At 45.8% G+C, this 10,707-nt stretch overlaps 1 pseudogene; it reads right to left on the bottom strand.

Moving 5' to 3' along the window:
- Positions 1–8,011: 8,011 nt before the first annotated feature.
- On the bottom strand, positions 8,012–10,230 carry LOC126504529 (acyl carrier protein, mitochondrial-like; annotated as a pseudogene).
- Positions 10,231–10,707: the final 477 nt, after the last annotated feature.

Genomic DNA, 10,707 nt, shown 5'->3' with positions numbered 1-10,707 from the left:
ATATATATATGTGTGTGTGTATATATGTATATACACATACATACATATATATATGTGTGTGCAGGCAAAAAATAAAACATTAGTTTCTAAAAATTAAACCAAATACCACAATTCATATATCTCTAATTATGAGAAATCAAACTAAAAAAATAAACAGAGAGGTTGGGTTAAAAAGGGAAGGGGGCTTTTGTAAAAGAAGTCATCTCAAATCTGTGCTTGTCTAGAAGCTCCAGGGTGAAGCAGGTTTAACATATCAGGATGGGGGCCTCTGGGTTTTCCTGTGGACCTTGCTGAGGCCTGACTTCAAACTGTCCTCACTAGACCAGGGTCAGTCATTTCCAACAGCTTCCACTGCAGAGAGGCCGCTGGGAAGGTTGTCAAAGTAAAGCTGTCCCAACCCACGTGAATCTGACGGGAAGGCAGCCCCTTTCTGCTCAGCGGCTGTCTTGCTTTTCTGTGTGGATATAAACAGACTCCTATGATTTTATATCCTACCCCATATGCATCCTAAACAGACTACGAAATTTTCACTTGTGACTTCCCAAATGCAAAGATCTACCCGCCAGCATTCTTCTGAAGGTGTTGGATTGGTATGTGGTGACCAAGGCCCCTTTCAGTAGATCTCTGCACAGACTCTCAACCTCTCTGTCTGCTGCCTTGGCCTCCCTCTTGGCCCTGGCTCCTGTCTTCTGTGTCATCAGCCCACACAGTACAGTGCACACCTCTCTCTTCATCACTACACCTAACCCGTATGTGCAATGATAGTCCCGTCCATTCTCTCCTGTCTGTGCCTGAGACTGTGTTTTATGTAGATGGCCATAATTCTAGAACAGAAGTTGCTTAATTGGTGCCGTAACTTGGCATGAGCTAGAATCATCTGGGAGGAGGGAATCTCGATTGAGACAGAGTCTCTGTATGATTGGGTTGTCAGCAAGCCTGTAGAGTGTTTTCTTAATTAGTGATTGATGTTTGGGCAGCTCATTGTGGGTGAGAACACCCCTGGGTTTGTGTTGCTGGGTTCTATAAGAAGGCAGGCTGAGCAAACCATGTGGCACAAGCCGGGAATCAGCACTCCTCCATGGCCTCTGCATCAGCTCCTGCCTCTAGGTCCCTGCCCTGCTTGAGGTCCTGGTCTGGCTTCCTTCACTGATGGGCTACAACCTGGAAGTGTAAGTGAAATAAACATTGTGGTGGTTTGAATAAGAATAGCCCAGAGTCTCAGAGGAGTGGTATTACTTGATAGGGATTAGGAGGTGTGGCCTCGCAGGAGTAGGTGGTCTTATTGGAGGAAGTGAATGTGTCACAGGGGTGGTCTTTGGGGATTCAAATGCTTAAGCCAGTCCCAGTCTCTCCCCCTCTCTCTCCACCTCCCCTGTAGATCCAGATATAGAGCTCTCAGCTACTCCCCAGCACCATGTCTGCCTGCACGCCGCCACGTTTCCCTTCATGATGACAATGGACTTAACCTCTAAACTGTAAGCCAGCCCCAATTAAATGTTTTCCTTTATAAGAGTTTCCAGGGTCGTGGCATCTCTTCACAGCAATAGAACATTGACTAAAACAACATTCTACCCAGGTTACTTTGGGTCATGGTATTTTGACATGGTAATGGAAACCGTAACTAAAACAAACACTTTAGTCAGTCAAATAGCCAGCCAGGCAGGCAGGCAGGCAGGCAGGCAGGCAGGCAGGCAGGCAGTTTGTTTAAAGTCCACCATTAAACCTAGGAGCAGCCACTTGCTAGGCAAGGGCTCTGCCTCTGAATTACTTTGTCACCCACGAAGGAATGCTTTGGAGAGCATTTCACGTTTCTGTGCCAGACCCTGTTCAACATGCAAACCCAGCCAAAGTCCCTGCCCGTGAGAGTCTCCCATTCCAGCAGAGGCAAACTCAAAGACTTAATACCATTTGCAAATCATATGACATGTTTGAGCATAAAAATAGGGGAAAAGGGGGGAAAAAAAGCCTAGAGCGGGAAAAGGTGGGAACGTCTATATGAAGCTGGTTTGTTTAGTAAGTGGCTGACTTGTCTGGCATGATGGTGTACACCTGCAATCCCAGCACTCGGGAGGCTGGGGCTGTGGAAGGATGGGTGTGAAGCAAGGCTTAGGTAATGGTGAGACGGACTCTCTAGAAAACGGATGAAGAAATGGTGAGTGACTTACCCAGCACATGCCAAGCCAGGTGGGAGATAGATACTCGAGATTTTTGTTTGTTTGTTTGTTTCGAGATAGGTTTTCTCTGTAGCTTTGGAGCCTGTCCTGGAACTAGCTCTTGTAGCCCAGGCTGGTCCCGAACTCACAGAGATCCGCCTGCCTCCGCCTCCCGAGTGTTGGGATTAAAGGCGTGCGCCACCACTGCCTGGCGATGCTCAAGTTTTTATTTGACCTCCGTGAAGGAGTAGAAGATGGATGTTTCTATAAGCGATGGTTGTGCCTGTGCGTGCAGGTGCCTGAAGAGAGCAGAGACATTAGATCTGCTTAGGCGGGGAGGTGGCAACAAGAATCTCACATCCGAAGAAGATTCCAGGCAGAGAAAGCCATGTGTCTGGAGGCCTGCTCTCCTGAAAGCGGACGAGGCTGGAGACTGGCAGGATTCCGAGGAGTTGGGGGAGTGAAGGAGTAGAAGACGGAGCTGCCGAGGAGCACAGGGCCAGGATGTGAGGGGACCATGCCCTGCTAAGGAGTTTGCACTTTACCCTGTAGACAGCCGGAGTCCTGTTGATGAGTTTATGCAGGGGAATGACATGTTTATATTTATTTAGAGGAAGATAATTCTGGCAGATGTAGTGGAGTGGTGAGAGACTGGGCAAGTCACTTAACCTCGCTCTTCCTCTCTTTCGCCATCTATCAAGCAAGACCAAGTGTCTCTGCTCTCCTTACCTCATAGGATTCTGCTGAGGAAGACATGAGATAAGAGATTGTGAAAACACTTTCGGATGTATGTGGTTCTATAAAAGTGCAAGTCAGCGTGTTGTTATTTCAGCTGGGCCGTGTGTGGGAACATGGCTTTAGAGGAATCCGAAGAGCCAAGGAGAGAAGCAGAGGCGAGGCCCTAGTCCTGTCTCCCTCAGAAAAGAAAACCAAATAATCCTTTAATTTATTGAATCCCTATTTTTGGCACTCTAGGGTACAAAGAGCTAAAGGGATTCTTCTAGAATATATAGAGAAGTGGCCCATGGACAGCTTATGGTCCAACTGGAGGAGTATCATCCTTCTAGGTCACAAAAGTGAGTACCCACTGCTGGGAGTGGTGGCACACGCCTTTATCCCAGCACCCAGGAGACAGAGGCAATTGAGTCTCTATGAGTTAGAGGCTAGCCTGGTCTACATAATGAGTTCCAGGATAGCCAGAGCTATGCGTTGAGACCCTGTCTTGAAACACTGCTTCCCCCCCCTCCCCAAAATAAAAGATTAAAAGAAAAAAGAAGAGTACTCAACCCAGAAAAAAGTCAGCTTGTGAAATCTGATCCAATCCAAAAGCAAGATGAGAGAAGGAGTGGAGACTGGAGGCGCTGAGAGTCTCTGGGAGAAAATAAAGACTGACTGGGGTTAAGACCGGGTGGCGCTCTTCCAGAGGACCGGAGTTCAGTTCCCAGCACCTCCACCAGGCAGCTCACGACCACCTGTAACTTCAGGTCCTGGGATCAACGCCTTTGGACTCTTCAGACACCTGCAACACACGCAAACCTCCCCTCCCCCATAACTAGAAAGAAAAAAGAAAAATATTTAATTCATCATAATAATTCAATTGGCCAAATAACAACCCTATTGCTCTGGAAGAAGAGAGAGGAAAAGCAAGGTAGAGAAATTAATTTCAGAGTCAGGTGCACTGTGCAAGTCGTCCTCCCAAAAGCAATGTTCTATAAACAAACAGCCACATTTTGCATGCTTTTCTTGGTAACAAAAATGAGTAAACCTCTCTGTATCTTGTACTGTGGGTCATTCTGCCAAGTGCTTTTTTTGAGTTGAGTGTTGGGTAATGTATCCCAGGTAGACTAAATATTTCCTTATGCTCTTTCTTGCATACAAGTTTAACCTTCTTTCACTTCATTTAAATAATGCCATTTCCTCTCTTGCTATCCCAAGTCCTTTCCTGGAGTTTTGAAGTATTTATTTTGCACTGGATCATGGGTAGCTTGTGTGTCTGTGTGTGGCTATGTGCATCTGAGTGAGGTTGTCTGACGAGGTCAGACAAGGGCTTGGATTCCCTGGGGCTGGAGCTACAGGCTGTTGTGAGCCTTTTGGCATGGCTGCTGACAACCAAGCTCGGGTCTTCTGTAAGAGCAGTGTGTGCTCTTAACAGCTGACCCATCTTCTCAGGCCCTAGATTGTGGAAATTATACTTCTGTTTGCATATTTCTTTGTAGATTGCGATAAGATGTACATTTCTGTAAAAGAAGTAGACCCTCAGTGTTGAAAAATATTAATAGAGGATGACATAATAAATAGCTTACTAAGGCCTATATTAGTGTTTGGGAGCCTTTAAAACATTTAACTTATCACATATGTTTTATGTTTACTTAATTATCATTTTACCTTGTGTTTTATAGGGGAAGTATATAATTTTTATTGTAATATTTGATAAAGCAAGCATTCAACTGAATTTACATATTTATTTTTGCAAATGTGTGTATGCATATGTATGTTGAGTGTAGGTGTGTGTGTACACTATGTCTTGTGTGTGAAGGTCGGACTCTACTCCCAGGAAGACCTCAGGTGTAGATCCATGCCTTCTATCCTGCTTGAGACAGTTTCTCTTTCTGCTCACTGCTGTGTATGCCAGGCTAGCTTCCCAAAAACTCTTGGTGATTCTCCTGCCTCAGCTTTCCCTCTTCCGGAGGAGCTTGCTAGACTGGGAATCTGAACCGAGGTCATTCGGCTTCTCTGCTTCACCCACAGAGCCATCTGTCCTGACAGGAGTTCCTATAATGCACTTGGCACCTACCATCACTTTGTTGTCTCTATAAAAATTGTTCAAAGAGACGGGAGTTAGCAATAAGAAACAAGTAGCAAAAATCCAATAGAGTATAAACTGTGTAGAGTATAAACTGGGGCTTGGGGGAGTGATCTGGCCTGGCTAGAAATGACGTTTTCATTCCAAAGCTGATGTAAAGTGTGTGCAGTGGACAGTGAACATGACAGTGACCGGCTCTGCCAAGGGCATGATGTAGCTGGAAGAGATGGGCTTTGGCATCAAGCAGAGCTGGGTCCCAATCCAAGCACTGATGTCTTCAAGCTGGATCCCTTGGGCAAATGACTCTGTGAAGTGCAGCTGTTAGCATCATCCAGGGTCCCAAGAATGAACAGCAGTGATTCCCAGAAAGGAAGCACACACAGGGACACTTTTGGACTTAGGTCTGCTGTTAATGGCTTGTTCAGAAAAGCATTTTTAAGCCAGGTGGTGGTGGCGGCACCATGCCTTTAATCCCAGCACTTGGGAGGCAGAGGTAGGCAGATCTCTGTGAGTTTGAGACCAACCTGTTCTACAAGAGCTAGTTCCAGGACAGGATCCAAAAGCTACCCTGTCTCAAAAACAAAACAAAACAAAACAAAACAAAACAAAAACCAAACACTGTGGGGTATTTTCCTCAGAGTCTTCAGACCTAACTAAAAGACAGCCACTTTCCCTGTGAGATTTAGGACTAGATTACGAGCATGTGACGGGGAAACGGAACTGGGAGTGGGTGGGAGAGGGTGCACTCTAGCTAAATTGAGAGCTGAGCAGTGGTTAGGGGTGGGCGAGGGGCAAAGGGAGAGCATCAGCAGGTGTAAGCAGAGGAGTGTCAAGGGAAAGGGGTGGGACAGAAGCAGATGGGGCAAGGGGATTGAGGAGTAAGCGCCATATTTAAACGGCATCCTCTCTCTTACTGGGACACATGCTTTGGAGCAAACTAAGAAGTATAAGCTATACAAAGAAGAAAATTATTGTCCAAAGTTCTTCTGCATCCTGAGCTACTCATTGCTTATGTTTTCCGCATTTCCCTCGGCAGCCCCACTCATCACCATGACAACTGTCTGGAGAAATATTGGACTAAAGATGAGCTAAGGTTAAGGCTTGTGTTGTCTGGAAGCCTTTTCGGACCTGTTTGCAAGGCTAGTCCTCTGCACTCACTTTTTATGCATATGGACTGCAAACATTTAAAATCAAAGGAAATAAATACGATCAATGTCACTTATTCTGTAGGTTATTGCTTTTCTTTTGAGACAGGGTTTCACTAAGTAGGCTTGGCTGGCCTTGAACTCAGAGATGTGCTTGTCTCTGCCTCCTGATTAGAGGCCTGTACTACCATGTGTGGTTTCTTCACTTGCAGACACACAGTCACACAAAGACACCCCCCACACACATACATACATACATACACACACACACACTCACACACACATGTGCACCTGGACCAGCTACAGCACTTGTGTGGAGGTCAGAGGACGATTTATGGGAGTCGGTTCTCTCCTCTTACCCTGTGGGTCCAGGGATTGAACTCACGTCGTCATCCCTAGTGGCGAGTGCCTTTACCCACCAAGCCATCTTGCTGGGCCTGGAGAATTCCTCTTTAAGGGAAGACCATTCCTTTCTTGGGAAGAGAAACAATGTAACAGGGCTGTCTGAGTTATGAGAAGGAAATGCCAGTCCTGCATTGCCAGAGCAGCTCGGGATGAGTTGCTAACTTGCTTTGTTTAACTTTGAAGGATAGTGCTACTGCCCGCCTGCAACAGTTGGGTAGAAGTTATTACTCAGAGCTTATACGTGCTGAGACCCCACAAGAGGTTTTGACACTCCTTAGTGGAGGCAGGCAAGTTGTACAACCTTTGTGTTGAGGTTCCAGGGCAGGATCTGTCAATCCAACAGAAGACTGAGGGCTGAAAAGAAAGATAACTTTGAGGTGACCTTTCTGAAAATGGAGTCAGCAGCGAACTCCAGGTTCGGGCAGTGTTTTTGAGCACGCATTAGCCAATGCCTTTTGCTGTGGTACTTTGTGAATGAAAGGAAGAAAGGACAGCAGTGTCCTGAGTAGATACAGGAGGAGGAAAGGACAGCGAGCAGTGACAGTCAGTGAGGAAGATGGCTCCGGGAGTCTCACAATAATAGCAACCACTCCCATGGTCCTCCTCATGCCTGTCTCTCTGGAGACTTCTCTAGGTACTGACTTTTGTAGCCTAGCGATGAGGTAGTACAGATACTGTTCCTAGGACTCAGATAAGAGGAAACAGTGACACAAAGATGTTGTGCACCTCAAGGCATCTGCATTTCACGTCTCCTTGAACGGGGCCATGGCATTTGTGGTCATACAGGATGATGGTCTCACACTGAGAACCAGGGAGAATCAATGACTTGCCAGTGCAAACACTGAAGAATTTAGGGACTTATATCAGAACATTTGTTAGCTATTTTCTTTTCACAAACAACAACAAGTAGCCGGGCAGGAGGCTGGAGAGGTGGCTTAGTGGTTAAGAGCACTAGCTGCTCTTCCAGAGGGATCCAGCCCCAGGATGGCTCATAGCCATCTGTAACTCCAGTTCTAGGAGATCTGATGCCCTCTTGTGGCTGCTATGGGTACCTGGCACACACACGGTGCGCAGACATGCATGCAGATAAAACACCCATAAGCATGAAATAAAATAATTTGAATGCCCAGAGCTCCTGTAAAGTGGGCGTGGAAAGGAATGTGTCTGTAATCTCGGGATTGCTATGTGGAGGTGAAGGCAGAGGCGGGAAAGCCTCTGGAATCAGCAACAAACAACAAAGAGACTCAAATTTTGTAGAAGTTGAGAACCGACTCCCTAAGATTGCCCCCTGACCGCCCCGTGCATGTTATGACATGTATCTACCTCCCACACTCAGGAAATACACACGTACACAGAAGATTTTTTTAGTTTTATAATAGACTTCTTTTTAAAAGGTAAAACAACCAGACAATTTGAATTCAAGTCCAACAGAACCACCGTCAGTCAGCCATGATACCATGGTGTGTTCTTAGAGTCTTTTTGGAGAGGAGGAAGGTTTTGACACTCTATCCATGTTCATCCTTCTTATTTGCAATGCAATCTACAATTTCTTGTGGACACGTTAACTTCTCTGTATCTGTATCAGGATTTTCAAACTCAAATTGATCTTCCATGGCCATAATGTTCTTCAATTAGTCCAAACGGTCTATGCCCAGGTTCTTCATAAAATGAGAATTTACTGAGAGCTTTTCTGGGTCAGTCTTGTAGATTTTCAAGGACATACAGTACTGGTCTTTGATTCCCTCTAACGTCAAAGGGGGGTGCGTCACTCTGTGACCCTTCAAGGGACCTGGGTGAGAACTCAGGCAGGCTGCAGAGGCCAGGGCCTCCTCCAGATTCCCTCAGGGCAGAGCGTGGTGCTGAATGGCTGTGCCAAGACCAGTGTGGACAGTGGCGTGAAGGCCACGGGTAGGCAGAGGACACAGGCGGAAAGGACAAGCAGCCACGGCTAAGCCAGCCCAGGGTGCAGTGTGCGTTGGTCTCCTGCAGAAGCTGCTGCTAGCACTGTGGTAGAAGATTAAAAAAAAAAAAAAGAAAGGAAGAAAAGAAAGAAAGAAAGATAATCAAAGCTTAATAAAGACTGTGTAGATTCAAGATATGTATGACTATAATGTATTGGTATAGCGTATAAAGGGTACCACAATTAAATTATCAACTCACCCAGGCTGAGCGCCAGATTCCCAGAACGTGCTCCTCTTAAGGGATAGCTTGAGGACTGGAGAGATGTCTCAGCAGTTAAGAGCATTTGACATTCTTGCAGAGGACCAGGTTCTTTTCTCAGCACCCATGCTGGGCTGCTCACAGCTGCCTGTAACTACAGTTCCAAAGGATCGAATGCCCCCTCCTGGCCTCCGTGCGCACTGCATGCATACTGTATTCATACAAGCCGGCACACATATATAACAAAAATAAATAAGAATTTATTCCATGAGTATTCGAGTCAAATGCTAACTGGGTATCTTTTTTCATGCATCTGTCTTTCCTGCCTCCCAGGCTTGCTCCTTTATGGACAGAAATGTGTAATAGTCTCTCCGTATATATTACATACCAAGTATATATTAATTATGAAAACAAAAGTCTGGAGCTAGGAATATGGTCCAGTGGGTAAAATGCTGGCAGCACGTGAGGACTTGGAGTCAGATCCCCATCACCCAGATGGAATACTGAGAATGGCAGTGTATTCCTATGGCGCTATAGTGTGCGTGCGTGAGTGCATGTGTGCGTGCGTGCGTGCGTGCGTGTGTGTGTGTGTGTGTGTGTGTGTGTGTGTATGTGTGTGGACAGGCGCGGAGACCGGAAAATCCCCAGGGCTCACTGGTCCACCAGTCTAGCAGAAAACGGCAAGCTCCAGGTTCAGTTTGAGACCCAGTCTCAAAACCTAAGGTAGAGGAGCGATTAAGGAAGACACGGAACGTTAACATTAACTACATGCACCAGAAAACTTCTACCTGCACACATGCATGCACCAGGGAAAGTGCGCGTGCATGCGTGCACGACAGACAGACATGCAATACCTAAGCAATTTGAATAAAATTTTAAAAATTACTCAAAAATTTATATAGGGCGTATTAGTACTAATTTCAGAGTTTTGAGATCAGTCTCCTGGAAGGATGGTGTCAAGTACTAACCGCTAACTATTTGGGAAGTCTTTACAGTTTAAGGAGCATGTTCCTATTTTAAGCACCTTTTCTATGCCTTCCTGTTAAAAATCTATCACAGGAGATGGTCTGAATTTTGCTTTTAAATTTTACTCCAATGCCAAGGTATGGCAGGGTGGGAACTGATATAAGGTTTATGGCCTCAAATATGATCAAGATATTAGAGAACAGGTAATAACAACATCTATAAACCTGGTAGAATTTATAGTGTGATTAATCTTGTGTCTAGCCCTAGAATGTTAGGAAACACATTGAGGCATCAAGTGAAACTCTTATAGGATGTACGGTGCCTGGAATAGCTAAGTAGTACCCTAGGTACTTTGATTTTAAATCTTACACTCCCTGCTAATAAGCCCACAGGGAATTCTGGGCTGTGACTTTGGACTGCGCGTAACTCCTAATGGTTTGAGCAAAACCAGGATTTAACTTCAAACCCGAAAGGAAAAACTCACCTGTACACTGTGAAGGAAATAGTGTGATGAATTCCGTGTACAAGGGTCCTGGTGTGACCGACTGTGAGGTGGCAGTCCGTGTTTCCTGTCACCTTCACTCCAGCCCAGATTCATGGCTTGAAATGAATCCCAAACATTGTGTCCGTTATCCGCAATTATTTCTGCACGCAGCTCCAAATGATGAAAACATCTTTTAAATTTGCCACAGCTAAAATGTCAATCATGAAACTCAATAATAAAAACCAAAAAGCCCCTTTAAAAAAATGAGCCAAAGATCTTAGACGTGTCACCAGAGGAGACAGAGATATTATTGTAAATTAGCATATGAAAGGCTGCCCCAGGCCGCGTGCCAGCAGGGACTGCAAATTAAAACAGGCCTGGGAGATGGTTCTGCTGTTAAGGGTGCGTACAGGGCTCTAGCAGAGAACCAGAGCTCAGCTCCTTCACCTGTGCCTGGCAGCTCACAACCACCTTCGGTTTTTAGACAGGGTCTCTCCTCGATCCTCGAGCTCACCTAGGTTCGACAAGACGACCAGGCAACCTTTGTCTCCCCTGCCCCAGAATGGTTATCACCACACCTAGCTTTTTTTT

Source organism: Alexandromys fortis, unplaced genomic scaffold (genome assembly GCF_014885135.2).
Source record: "Alexandromys fortis isolate MF-2015 unplaced genomic scaffold, M_Fortis_MF-2015_v1.1 scaffold_12, whole genome shotgun sequence".
NCBI classification, from domain to species: Eukaryota; Metazoa; Chordata; class Mammalia; order Rodentia; family Cricetidae; genus Alexandromys; species Alexandromys fortis.
The sequence above is the reverse complement of the archived record's forward strand: the minus strand, read 5'-3'. Positions and strand labels throughout refer to the sequence as shown.